This window comes from Petaurus breviceps, unplaced genomic scaffold (assembly GCF_028583685.1).
Source record: "Petaurus breviceps papuanus isolate PSGF00001 unplaced genomic scaffold, PetGlider_PUasm1.0 419, whole genome shotgun sequence".
Lineage (NCBI taxonomy): Eukaryota > Metazoa > Chordata > Mammalia > Diprotodontia > Petauridae > Petaurus > Petaurus breviceps.
The window spans coordinates 1,375,616-1,389,861 of NW_027186324.1; positions in this window are offsets into that span (position 1 = coordinate 1,375,616).

Here is a 14,246-nt window from a genome sequence, read left to right on the forward strand (position 1 = left end):
TTTTCTGATATGATTTCATTTTCCAAATTCCTTTCAATATATTTGTCATTAATGCTTTTTATACTATTAACTCTAGAGTACTTCTTTTACTCAAGATAATGCCTTTACCAGACAATAATGAATTCATTTTCTACTGCATGATATTTAAGGAGTGTCCCAATACTTTTGTCAATTTTCAATACCTCTCTCAAATCATTTCTACTACCTCTATAGTGTTAACTCCAGTCTAGGTATAGTCCCTGAAAGCTCCATGTTTTCCTTCTATACTTGTAAACACAATTATTTACTATATATTCTTCTACATAAAAAGTAGATAAATAAAACAATAAGATATTATTTTGTTATTATTCTACCTCAAAATTATATTTTCTTTACCACTTATAAAGCCTGTTCCTCAAAGTTACCTTTTGAACCAGGTAGAGCAAGTATTATTATCTTCATTGCATGCGCAAAGAAAGTATGGTTAGAGACATTGGGCGCTGAGTATAGCAGTGTAATCACTGCTATAGAATGTAAGTAAAAAAAGAAATCTAGTAATAACAAAATACTTGGGAACAAATAAGGCACTATGGCAGTTATTATTAATGCTTTAGCTGCCTTTCATCTACATTTTTAGCCACCTAGAGTGATTGGACAGCCCATTTTTCCATAACTATCATAATGCATTTATGTCATCAAGTGAAAGGATGCATTTGCAATGTATTTTGAAATGCATATTGATTGTAGATCTGATTATTCATTAGCATGTTAAATACGGAATGGCCTGGAATATAGGAATATTATTCAAATTTAATGATCTCTGTAATTTTTCAAAAAGAATTCAGAAATCCTCTTATTCAGTCCCTCCTTTATAATTGAGGTAAATAGACCTAGAACAGGTAAATGTCTTGTGCAAGGCCACACATGGAGTAAATAGTAGAATTAGGTTTTAAATCAGGGTTCAGTGTTCTTTCCATCAAAAGTTTTCTTAATAAATACTGTAAGTTCTGTATGTACTTATACTAGACTTTGCATTGGCACAAAGTGAGGGGTTTTTTTTTAGCAATTATATCAACCATCTTTTACAAATAGCTAGCAAAATACTGTAAAATATAAAACTAAGTCGCATCTTATTTTTGGTGGTTTATTTTTTTTAATATACTTTCTTTTTATTGACATTATTATGACTAGAAGCTTCCAAGACAGGACATGTCCTAGACTTTTATAAATCATTAAACCTCTCTTAACTTCCTTTAACTCATAGTCTGAATATGTGGAGCTTTATTCTTCTCCACTCATGATTTTTGTAACATTGGAAAGTTGAACAAGCCACTTCAGGTCCATGCAATAGCATCCCTTTGCCCTATTCCTTCAAAATTATGTTGAAAATTTAAAGGTTTACCACTAGAACTTTATACTATTTTGAACCTATTAGCACACATAACTCACTGTCTATCTGCACTAATGGTCATATTTGATATTGTGTCAAACATCTCATTAAAAGAGAGCTATTCATAGGAACTAGAGATAAGAAGATTCCTTAAGAAATAGAATCCAAGGAAACAGAGCTTGCTTATTTTAAAAGGAATTGTATCTAGAATAGTAAAATGTTAGTATCTTTAAAGTAACAATTGAAAATCATTTCCTAGTATGGCATATCTCAGAATCAAATCCTTTCATAGATTTCCTTCTAATTGTTTTAGGAAGCAGTTCAGTGTATTTGAAATAATGTTATTCAGAAGACCCCTGAAAGGATTCTTGGAAAATGGAAGAGTAGGTCAGAAAATTCCAAGCTCTCAAGATTTCCACCCACAAAACAGGTGAAATAGTGCCTCGGGAAGAATTTTGAGCAGTGAAAACAAATAAGAGAAGGGGCAGAACAGAGATCCTCTTGGGACAATTAGAGAAGATCTGAAGAAAAGTTACAGCATGGAGTCTGGTCACTGTGGAGAGTAAACACCTCCAGGCTAGGTCCTAGGTCCACTTAAACAATAAGTGGTAAACCCTGGGGTTAACTGAGTTAGGAAGCTGACTCAGTCCCAGCTGCAGGAGATTTTACCTCTAGAATAGTAAAGGGTGATGAGTGTCTGGGCCAGAGCAGAGGAAAGGGATCTCTGCTGACAAGGAAAGCCATATTCAGCTGTGCTATGGAGACAGTTCAGAAGCACTGGGGCAGGGATGTTGCTGGCAGTTAGTTCAGAAGCACTGGGGCAGGGATGTTGCTGGCTGTGGGCACTTATAGGAGACTGGAAGACTTGGTTCCAGCTCCAGGCCAGAGGAGAGAATGGAAGGAGGATCTGACACCACAGCCATAATCCTTCATACCCCAGGACTAGAGGTGATTATAAAAATTAAGTCACTAAAAATATAAAAAAAAATGCACAGGCAAAGAAGAAAGAATTCAACGATAGTGAATTACTATAGGAACAGAGATGACAGGGGTTCATCTTCAGAGGAGGATACTGTAATGTAATGCCAAGGAAAGGCAACTTCCCAAGGTTCAAAATACCAGCATAGGTGCTCTCCATTTTATTCAGTGACCAACCAAGAACAGAGAAGATCAAAACATGACATCATTCAAAATACAGCATTTACTAAGTGTGATTAAATAATCTCCAAGTACTACCCCACCCCAGGAGCTTCCAATCATTCAATCAATTACAAAGTCCCTGTTCCAAATACTACTCCACCCCTAGGCTGTACCTTCATTTAGTCCACCACAAAGCCCCTCTACTCAAATGGAGATTACTTTCCAAACATAAGTAAAGTACCTTCATTTGTTCAATCACAGAGCATAAAAAGGTCAAAAGTTCCCCACCCCTGGATCACAATTGAATCTACCCCAGAGTTACATCAAGTTTAAGCACAGCACTAAATACCCAAATGGAGGTCTTTTCTTCATCTTGACACTAGGCAAGTTCTCAGCAATCTTAGTTCCTGGGGAGACAAGGCTTAGCAAGGCCACAGGATACATTGCCAGTCTCTTCATTAATTCATCCTCTGTCTGTAGAACAGTCCTAGAACCCCTGAAAACATTAGCAAAACCCTCTCCCAGGATTTCTGTAAACACACAACAAGAAAATACTTCTTCAGGGCTTCTGAACCAACAGAAAGATTCCCAGACCCCTGCAACAATAGCACTGTCCTTCACCAGTGGACAGTATTCACTCTGTCTGCAGGACAGTCTCCAGACCCCTGCAACAACAGCACTGTCCTTCACCAGTGGACAGTATTCACTCTCTGTCTGCAGGACAGTCTCAGGAGCTCCTAGCCAAAAGCCAGGTTCCAGGACTTCTTCAACAAAAGGACTGTCTTTCACCAGTGGACAAATCTGGCAAAACAACATCAAAACAGACAGACAAAGTACCAGCAAAACAGCCATGTTTCCTCAGTCCTTGGCAGCTCAGGGGGCAGGTCTCAAAAGTCCAGGGCAATTCAAAGTGGCCCCCAGCAATTCTCTCAGTCTCTCTCTGCCTCCACGAGGTGCTGCTTCCAAAAAGTTCTTCTGCCTCTCTCTTGTGTCTCTCCAAATCTACGTCACCAGCTTCTCCCAGTTCAGGACTTTCTTTTCACATCAACAAGTCCATCCCACAGGTGGGATTAACAAGCTCTGGGTTTTAACACAATCAGTTTGAAAACCAAGCCAATACGGGGGAATCTTTAATTGCCATTACTATCACAGTTACTGAAGCAAAGAAACCCTCTTCTACGCCAAAGAGTAATGTCAAATGGTCCCTGCTCAAAGACCATTCATAGAAGAACTTTAAAAATCAAATGAGAGAGATTGTGGGGAAAAAAATTTTAATATCCAATCCAAGATAAACAAGATTAGAAAAAGAAAGTCAACAAATTAGAAAAGAAGCAATGTATATCTTAATCTTAAGGAATAAAATGATTCCTTGAAAATCAGAATTGGGCAAGGGGAAGCCAGCATAGTTACAAGAGATCAAGAAACAATAAAACTAAATGTAAAGAATGAAAAACTAAAAGAGAATGAAGCATCTCATAAGAAAAAAAAAAACTTATCTGGGGACCAGATCAAGAAGAGAAAACATAAGAATAATCAGAGTCCCTGAAAGCTATAATCAAAAAGGGAGAGACAGACAGACAGAGAGATACAGAGACAGAGAGACAGAGAAAGAGACACTCACAGAGAGAATCTTGATACAACAATATAAGAAATAATTAAGGAAAATTGTCAAGAAGCATTAGAGCAAGAGGAGAAAGTAGAACTATAAAAGACCCCTGATCAACACGTGAAAGAGATCCTATGAGGAAAACCCATAGGAATATTATAGTCAAATCCCAAAACCTCCAGCTCAATGATAAAATATTATGAATAAAAAGAAAAAAAACAATTTAAATATGGTTGTGCCAAAATTAGAATCACACAAGACCTAACAGTGGTGACCATAATAGACTACAGGTCTTGGAACACTATGTATCAAAGAGCAAAAGAACTGAGTTTCCAACTCAAAATATCATACCCATCAAAGCTAAGTATAATCTTGAATGAAAAAATGAACATTTAATGAACTGTCAAACTTTCAGGATTTGTCAAAAAAATCTGATTTTAATAGAAGACTTGGCATATATGAGCCAAGAGAAAGATAAGGTATCGGCCTCAATAAGAACAAACTGTTTACCTTTTATGTGTGTAAAATGTATGTCTAAGATTGTTATTAGTAATTGGGTAGTTCATAAGAAAGATAGGACTTTAAAAAGTAAAACCATTAAGGAACAGCTTAATGAGGTGTGAGAAGAAGAATTGGTGCAAGAGGAAGAATTAACATAGAAGAATTAGTTGGTGAAGGAGGGCTGTTAGTCCTGGAAACCTACTTTCACTGGGAATGGGCTCAAGAGGAAACAATGTACAAACATACACACACACACACACACACACACACACACATAAAAGTCTAAAAGTCTTCTAAATTAAGAAAGAAATAAAATGTTCTGGGGATAAAGAAAGGGGAGAAGATAAGGGGGGGATCTTTCAAAGAAAAGGTGAGGGAATAGGTTAAAGGGGATTATAGAAAGGTGTCTAGATGAATGTGAATGGGGGGGACAAGGGAGAACAAAAGAGGGATCTTTAGAGGGAAGGGTAAGGGAATAGATCAATTTATGGGAATTGGAAGATAAGATTGGGATCCTTGAAGGGAGGGAGGTTAATAAAAGGAGAACAAGGTAGCAGGTAAAAGTAAAATAGACGAGTTAGGGGGGATAGAAAATAAGTGATATGGACAAACATAAAAACCAAGATCAGAAGTAGAATTTGTTAGAGAAAGTTTATGTCTATGTATGTGTATCTATATACTTATATCTCTCTATAAATATATCCTCACTTAACTATAGTTTTCTGGGGGTGAGGAGAGGAAGGGGTAAAAAGAACAAGTAAAAAGTGCACAGCAGAGAGTAGGAGAAAACTAGCAAGAAAGCAAAGATGGAGAGACAGAATGTATAGTGTTTATTATATAGTCTTTCCTAAATTGGACATTTATATATATATATATACAGAGAGCGAGAGAGAGAGAATCCTCTCTCATATTCTGCAATGCACATCACATGCTTTTTTTTTCCTTTTCTTATTTTGTATGTAACTTTCAATATTATTTTTTATAACATGTTTCTTTTTCTTCTCTTATTATATATTTGTTTCAGTAATAACAAAAAGAACTATGAGGCATGGAGTTGCAACAGTGGAGAGGGAGGGTCAGTTCCTTCCTTATACTCTCTACGCCAAGTTGAAAGTGTTGAAGCTAGTAGGATATACATTGCTGAAATATTGGAAAAAAAAGATCATAGAATTAATAATAAGTGACCATGACCTTAAAGAGAATTATAGAAAGAGACTTTCTTATAAAAATAAAGGAGAAAATAGGACCTCTTAGTCAGACTTGTTGTGTGAGGCCTAAACTTATGAAGACCGATTTGTTTAAAAAAATAGAACAGAGAAATTGTGCTCTAGAGGTACTTTGTAGAACTTTATTTTGTCAATATATTTTATTTTTATATCATCTTTATTTTCTTACCCAGAGTTTTCCTTTGTATCAAAGATTTTAAAAAGAAAGCAGAAAAAAGTGTTTTAACAAAACCAACCAAGATATCAGCCATTTTCTGACAGTCTTAAATAGACTATGCCAATAGTCCCCAACTTATGCAAAGAAGAAAGGGAGGTGCATTTTTTTTTCAAATGTTCTCTGGGAATGATGAAATAATGTTTGTTTTCATTTTTTGTTATATTTTCATTTTATTGTCGTAGTCATTCTGCATTTTTTCTGGTTCTGTTTACTTCATTATGCATCAGATAATATTAGACTTCCCATTCTTCTTTGAGTTTTGAATATTCATCATTTGTCACGCACCAATATTATTCTATTCTATTCATGCACCAGAATTTGTTTCACCATTCACTTATTGGTGGATACGTATGTATTTGGTTTCCAGTTTTTTGTAACCACAACCAGTGCTGCAGGGTATATTTTGGGGTATATTGGAACCTTGAAGATATGTTTTTGAACTATGAAAATAAAAAGAGTGTTCTTCCCCAAGGTCGATTGTAAAATGGTTCCCAACGAACTTATGTGCCATGTAATGGAACACTAAAGATTTTCTATTGTCCTCATAAATTCTCATAAACTCACAAGAGTCATTATACATACAGGAAAGCTATCATTGTTTTCATGATCCAAGATATCAAAAAGTCTAAGGTAAAATAATATGATGAATTAACAGTCACCACAACCTGCCCATTAGTCTCACACTGTGACAGGGTAGCACAACATGGAGCACAGGTTTATCTTCTGAGATCCCCTAGAAATTTTGTTACTGCTGCTGTTATCTTTGCCACAAAACCTGTCCCTTTCCTCATTCAACTATTCTGTGATAATAAGCAGCAAAATTCAACTCTGTTCAACCCCTTGTGGAGGAGGGATACAGGAAAGCAGAAGGATGTAAAGTGTAAAGTACCTAGCAGTACTTTACACAAAGTACTAATAAAATGAACTAGAGTGGGGCACCAGTATGTATGCTGGGCTATATCAACCCTAAAGGAAAGGGGACTGGAATCTAACTAGGATCCAGGCCTAGAGAATCCTCCACCAAAGCATCAGAAGGTAGAAAGTGAGTGAGTAGGACATATAAATGAGGAAAAAAACTTAAATTACCAGATATTTCAGGACGGTGAAAACAATTTGTAAAAATCTAAAACAAAGGCAAAAAAATCAACAGGTAAGATAACAAAGCAGAAGGGAACATGACCACTAGGGTATATAAAGAAGTTTTTGGTAGTCCTTTTTTTGCAAAGAAGATCTCAGGGAGTTGTCTTGGCATGTTTCAATTGGATTTAAGTGAGGCAGAGTTGTGAAAAATCGTCAGCTTACTCTCTCTCCCAGAGTCATTCAAGTCCAATGACAAGACAAAGGTCAGGATCACTGGAAATGACTAAGGAGGCAGTGGGCGATGTTGCCATCTTTGATGCATGATCAAAACTCTAAGCACTCCATAGTGTTTTCTTCAGTTGTCTTCGTGGCTGGCAACAAATTTTTCTCATGTTTCCATTCCAGCAGGGTAAGTCTTCTCATGCTTAGGGTAGACATCCCCCCAACTTACCAATGGCTTTGAGGCCCAATAGTTCCCTTCAGTCTTGGTTAGCCTATCTCCAAAGATAGTTCTAGGGTGTGGTCACTGAGCATGCTACAGTTGCTTGGAGTCATAGATATCTGTTTTCCTTTATCTAAACAAGTACAATATCTCTCAATAACTAGTCCAAGACAAAGGTCACTGAACCAACACATGATGCAGCAGAGGACCTTGAGCATTCCCAAAATATCATGGAACTTTCGTAGGATGTTCCCAAGTGGTTCAAGGGGAAAATAAGAATCTTGAATGGAGGAATTAAAAAGGAACAAATAGTACAATTTATGGCCTACACAACTGAAATAATAAGCTAAATGGAAGAATTTAGAACCAAAGGATGGTAGCTCTCTCCAAAGAAGCTAATGAGAGAACAAAAATTTCAAACACAAGTATACTAAAGTAAATACCATATGGAAGAAGAGATGCACAATTCAAAAACATTAATGACCACATGAATGTTATTTAAGTGAAATATATTGATAACAAAGATAGGAGAAATGGAGACAACTTAAGTATCATAACCCCATGAAGGAATAAAGTAAAAAAAACACACAAAAGATGAGAACTTCTGCATACAGAAAACAAAGTTATCAGTTGAAAATAATCTACAAGTTGTCTACAGGAAAGGGTAAAAAAAAATGATTCTGAAAACTATAGGACAGCGTGGATAAATTTCATGATTCCAATGATAGGCAATGACAAAAAACCATGATAAATTGCTTCAAATATATTTTAAAAAGGAAACTCAAATAAAAAATGGCAAGACTATCCTTCACTCTTGAGAAATCTCAGGAAGGAATCGAATTATTTATTTCAAAATGCCTAAGAGCTCAATGAAACCTAAATTGACATACTTTTCAAAATTGAGCCTCATTTTCCAAGTATCAGAATCAGTAAAGGAAACACTTTAAGCATTCAAAAAGTTAAAAGGAGTAGAAAAAAAATGAACATATTATTCCATTTGAGAACATACAAAACAACAGAAAAAGAAGAAAGGAAGTTATTTCCCCTAAACAGATATCTACCAGAGCCTGAGATGACCTACAGAGTTTCAAAATTTGAGGAGAGCTGCAGTGAGCTGAATTACAGAAGAGAAATATAGAACAATAAGACACAGAAGGTTTGGTGATTACAAAGAGCAAAGAAAGGCAGGAACATGGAGAAATGAGCACTGTGACATAAATCACAGAAGGTCCATGGAAGTGAGCAATGATATGGAACAATAAAACTTGTCCAACCCTCTTCGTGTCCTGCAAGTTCAATATTATAAGTCACTGAGGACCTATTATTATTATACTATTTTTACAGACTAAGAATCAGAAACTGAAATAGGTTACATGATTTTGCCCAGTATCACAAATGTAGTAAGTATCTGAGGCAGGATTCAGAATCAACTCTTCTTGATTATGTCTAATGCATGTGTACCACCAGGCAAGTAATCATTCAAGAACTTACAACATCATTTTAAAATATTAATTAAGTACAGAGCACTATACTAAGTGCTGAGGTAATATAAATGTTTAACCTCCTCTCATAGAGCTACTAATCTAGTAGTCAGATATTACTTACATAGAGTAACTGAAAAATCATTGTCTTACAATGCTTTTTAAAATCTCTTTTTATTAAAAGAAAGTTCACTTTGATCATACAACCAGAGACTACATCATTAAATAAGATAACGAAGCATTGAAATGCAATAAGAAAGGAAATAGCTGAAGATTTCCTCCAAAATCTGAATATATGCAGAACAAGACCAGCTGATCCTTCCACAGAGATTATTTTTAAAACTAGCAGATGTTGTAGTAGAAGAATTTTTGAGAACTAAAGAGCGAGTGGGTAGAAATTACTAAAACAAATGGATTTAGTTACAATTATATTTTTAAAAGAGAATAAAGACATCACTGGAAAAATAGATGAATAGCTTACCTTTCATAAATTAGAGATGCTGAGACAAAACACCTTCAGATTATAGGCTCTCAGGTACCTAAACAAGCACAGGTTTGGGGCCCTAGTTAATATGGTTTTATGAAAAATTAATCACACTAAGTCAATTTAATTTTGTCTATGACAGTGATAGGCTAAGTAAAAGTAAAGTATTTAATATAATTGTTTTTAGTAAGGCTTTTACCTTTCCCCACAAGTCATTTTCATGAAGAAATTCAAAATGTACCCATAAGTCCTTGCATAATTGATTGAACAGTGTAAGGGCATGGTGGTCAAAAACAAAGGGGTGTATCTATGACTTTGTATCAACTAAGGATGATATATTGAATAGTGTCTCATTGGGGCCAGCAGCATGTAATATTGCTTTGTTGTTTCAGTGACTTGGATGATATACTCTTCCACAAGCTTAATGAACATACCCCGAAATCTTAGTCTTAAAAAGTTTCCAGGACCACAAAACATAAGAACAAAATTCAAATGTCCTTGAGATATAGTTCATCAAAACCAGGACACAGTTGAGGGAAAAGACCAAAGATTTGCATTAAAATCCCAAAACTAGCTTATAACATAGAGAAAAACAGATGAAGTAGGCAAACACATCCTTTGTTCTATCAGAGCAATGATTTTATTGTGCCACTCCACATGCTGATGTTAAGCCCTTTGCACATTAAAAGATGATCTTTGGGAGTTACTGCAGAATAAAAATTTAACAGCATGAGAGCAACATGTTTATTCTCTAAGGATAATTATAATAAAAAATATCTAGTAGACAATTAAAAATGTTATGTAGGGCTACTATGAAATGAGCTAACTTAATAACTTAAGTTATTAATATCGAGATGATCACTATATCTTTATTGCTACATTTTTTCACCTTTGGTTTCTCATACTTTTTAATATTGATATCTACAAAGATATAGGATTGTAGGTTTAGAAATGGATATGTATTTGTGAGGTTATATAATTCAACTTGGTAACTTCCTCTTTTGTGATACTGCTAACTTCTTTTCCCTATGAGGAACAATGACCTTCCAAGGTCCTCCACCCTGAACACTGATTTGCAGCTTTAGGATTCACCCTGGGATGAAGTTACCTGGTTAGAAGGGCAAGTGAATGAATTATCACCTCAACATCCTATATCTAGCTGACCTTAGAACCATAACCCTGGTAATTCCATCATGTCATTTACTTGAGCACTGGTATTTAGAAGAGACAACATCTCACAGCTTCCTGGTGTGCTACTTCCATGTCTTCCTCTTCTACCCTATCAAGAATATTTCACTTTTATATCTGTATATTTCATTTCACATAGTTCCTGGCATATTATATATATATATATATACATATATATATATACATATATATAGTTACTGGCTGATTCATTACTGAAACAGCTATCTATTAGTCTAAGAGAGTTCTGCTGGAACATGAATGCAGGTCATCCTTGAGAAACTAACAAGACTTTTCAAACTACATCTGGTTATTCTTATGGAGCTTAAAATTATTGCTAGAGATTATAAAATCTTAGACAAGAAACTGAAGACATTCGAGGAGAGTTTTCGTCACTGTTATAAATAAGATACATGAGTATCAGAAAAGAAAGGCAGATTTAACAAGCGAACAGCTATTTAAGAATATAGAATCTATGAACAGATATGTCTGGATCACAGTTTAAATGATCAAAGTAGGTTTCTATCCAGACTAGAACTGCAGGTTAGAAAAACTAGTTTAAAAAATGTCTTACAATTCTAATTCAAAAGATTAAAAAAATCTATGAGAAAAACAACTACTGAAGGCAAGGAACGAAGCTGACTACAATTATTCACCAACACAGATATCCTAGAGGGTGTGTAAAGTGTAGGAAGAGGAATAGCAACACAGCTGTCCAGAAATTCCCAGAAAACCAAATGTGGCCTGGGATGTCTCTAAGCAGATGCATAAGGAACGGGACCCAAGCCAAGAAAACTAGAGATTTGGGTGGAAAGAAGAAAACTTGACATAAAATTTATCAATGAGCCTGGGAATAGTACCTATTGTTGTATTATAACTGATAGGACATACCTTATTTAAAATAAAAATGATGGAGTGAAATGAAAAGGGTGGAATGATAACACCACATATTAAGAAAATATACCTAGCTTTTGGAAATCAAAGGAAGAAAAATATGGCAGAGAAAATTTACAAGATCAATTGAGGAAGAAATAAAATCAATTTTATTTTTTACCTAGAACTTAGGCAAAAGTAAATAGATGAGGAGTACAGAAAACATATGAAAAGGCCCCCACAGAGTCATGATTAAAGTATTATTACCTTTCCCCTTGCATTCTTCATCAACACATTACAAAACACTCCCAGACTATCTGCTCACTTAGACTCATATGATCTCTGATGATGATAGACTATGAGAAAGACATATGTCATCTGTCCATCCTGGAATGTAAAAAAAATTGTCCTTGAATTATTATTGTTCATTCTTGAATATATTTTTATGTTTTCTTGACTTATGTATTTCAAAGCTTCTATGCAGATGTTATTTTTTTCATCAGAAACACTTTAAAGTTCTCTACTTCATTAAAGATTGATTTTTCACCCATAACATTATAGTGGCCAAGTTATTATTGGTTGTAAGCATAGAACTATTGTCTTCTGTAATATCTCATACCAATCTCAGCATTACTAAGTGATGGTTGCTAAATCTTGCTTGATCCTGCTTATGGTTCCTTGGCCCTTAAATTCTTTGTGACTATTTGTAGTGTGTGTGTGTGTGTGTGTGTGTGTGTGTGTGTGTGTGTGTGTGTGTGTGTGTGTGTAACCTGGAAGCTCTAAACTTGTGCTATAATATTCTTGGGAGTTTTCATTTTATGGTCTCTTTCAGGAGGTGAATTCTTTCTATTTTTACTTTTCCTCCCTGATTCTAAGAGTTCTAGGGAGTTTCCTATTGTGATTTCTTGAAAAATTTTGTCTAGAATGATTTTGGGATCACGACTTTCAGGGTGCCCAATGATTCTTAAACTACCTTTCTTTGTTCTATTTTCTAGGTGAGTGGCATTTTCTTCTGGATGAACACAAATATATGGCTTAGTCACATAAGAATTATGATAAAAATGAATGAACAGAGACTAGCAAATTTTATTAAAGGCCACAAAAAGGACTTCTGTGATTGCTGTTGTTTTGTTGTTATTTTGGAGGGTGGAATGTTCTATTCAGGAAAAGAAGAGAATTAATGAAGGGATAAAACTACTGTTTTGTGTGGATGGGACTCTAATAATTAATGACATAAAAAGATCTTACTGCTCAGCTCGATTAACTTCTCTGTTCCCTGTCAAGGAAAATATTCTTTATATCAGAAAAAAATATTAAAATGGTTATTAGGGAATTGATGACAGAGATAAACTGGCAGACACTAAGAGAGAATTTAGGATGTCTTTGATAAATTTAAGTCACCAAAACGAGATGAACAATACCTCAGAAAAATAAAAGTGTAGTTAGACAACTTTGGTGGGAGAAATACTATGGACCTAGAGAAAAAACAAATTCTTGATTTTTAAAAAAGGGTAGAATCTGGAAATCCTGATCCAGTGGGTCTGACTTTAGTCTCTGATGAAATTTTAGAAATATTGTTAATAAATGAGCATTTAGAGAAGGTAGAAATAATCACAAAAAGTCAATGTGGCTTTATCAAGATCAAGTCATACTAACCATTTCCTTTCTTCACAAAATTATTAAACTGGTGAATGCTATGAATGTTATTTACCCAGATTTTAGTACAAAAAAATTGGGGAGCGGATTCTAGGAAGATGGCAGAGTAGGTCAGAAAAGTCCAAGCTCTCAATGACCCCGCCCCAAGAAAAAAAAGATAAATAGCACCTTACAGAAGACAGAGCACATGTAAAAATAAATAAGAATAGGACCACAGCAGAGGTCTTCCTGGGACAATTTGAGAAGATAGAAGAAAAATCCCAGGACCAGGTTTGGTCCCTATGAAGAGTAAATACTTCTAAACTAGGAGCTGCTTAAAAACAAGCAAGAAACTTGGGGTTAGTTTGGCTGGGTTGGTTTGAGAGGCTTCCTCCATTTAGCCACATGAACTTTTATCCCTATGATAGTGGTGGGAGTAATGCATTTGAGTCAGGGAAGATTGAGGGGACCTCTGCTGACAAGGAAGGCAGACACATTTGTGCTTTGAAGAACAGCAGGGGCAAGAAGGAACCAGCACCTACCTGGTGAGTGCAGAAGGAGTGGGATGGAAAGCCCGTGACTGTGGGCACTTAAAGGAAGTTGGAGGTTTGACTTTCATGCCAGGCTAGAGGAGAGACCTGAACATCTAGGGCAAGAGGCCCCATTTACCTTACTCCAGGAGTAGAGGTGATTACAAAAAGTAAGCTATCACCACAAAAAAGGGCACAGGCAAAGGAGAAAGAATCCAACCACATAAAGTTATTATGGTAATAGAGAAGATTAGGATTCATCCTCAGAGGAGGATATTGAGGTAAATAAACTGCCAAAGAGTAACATCAAATCATCATCTTCCCAAAAAGAATTCATAGAAGGTCTTTGAAAACACTTTAAAAATCAAATGACAGAGATGGAGGAAACACTTAAAAATAGATAGATGATAGATAGATAGGTAGATAGATAGATAGATAGATAGATAGATAGATAGATAGATAGATAGATAGATAGAT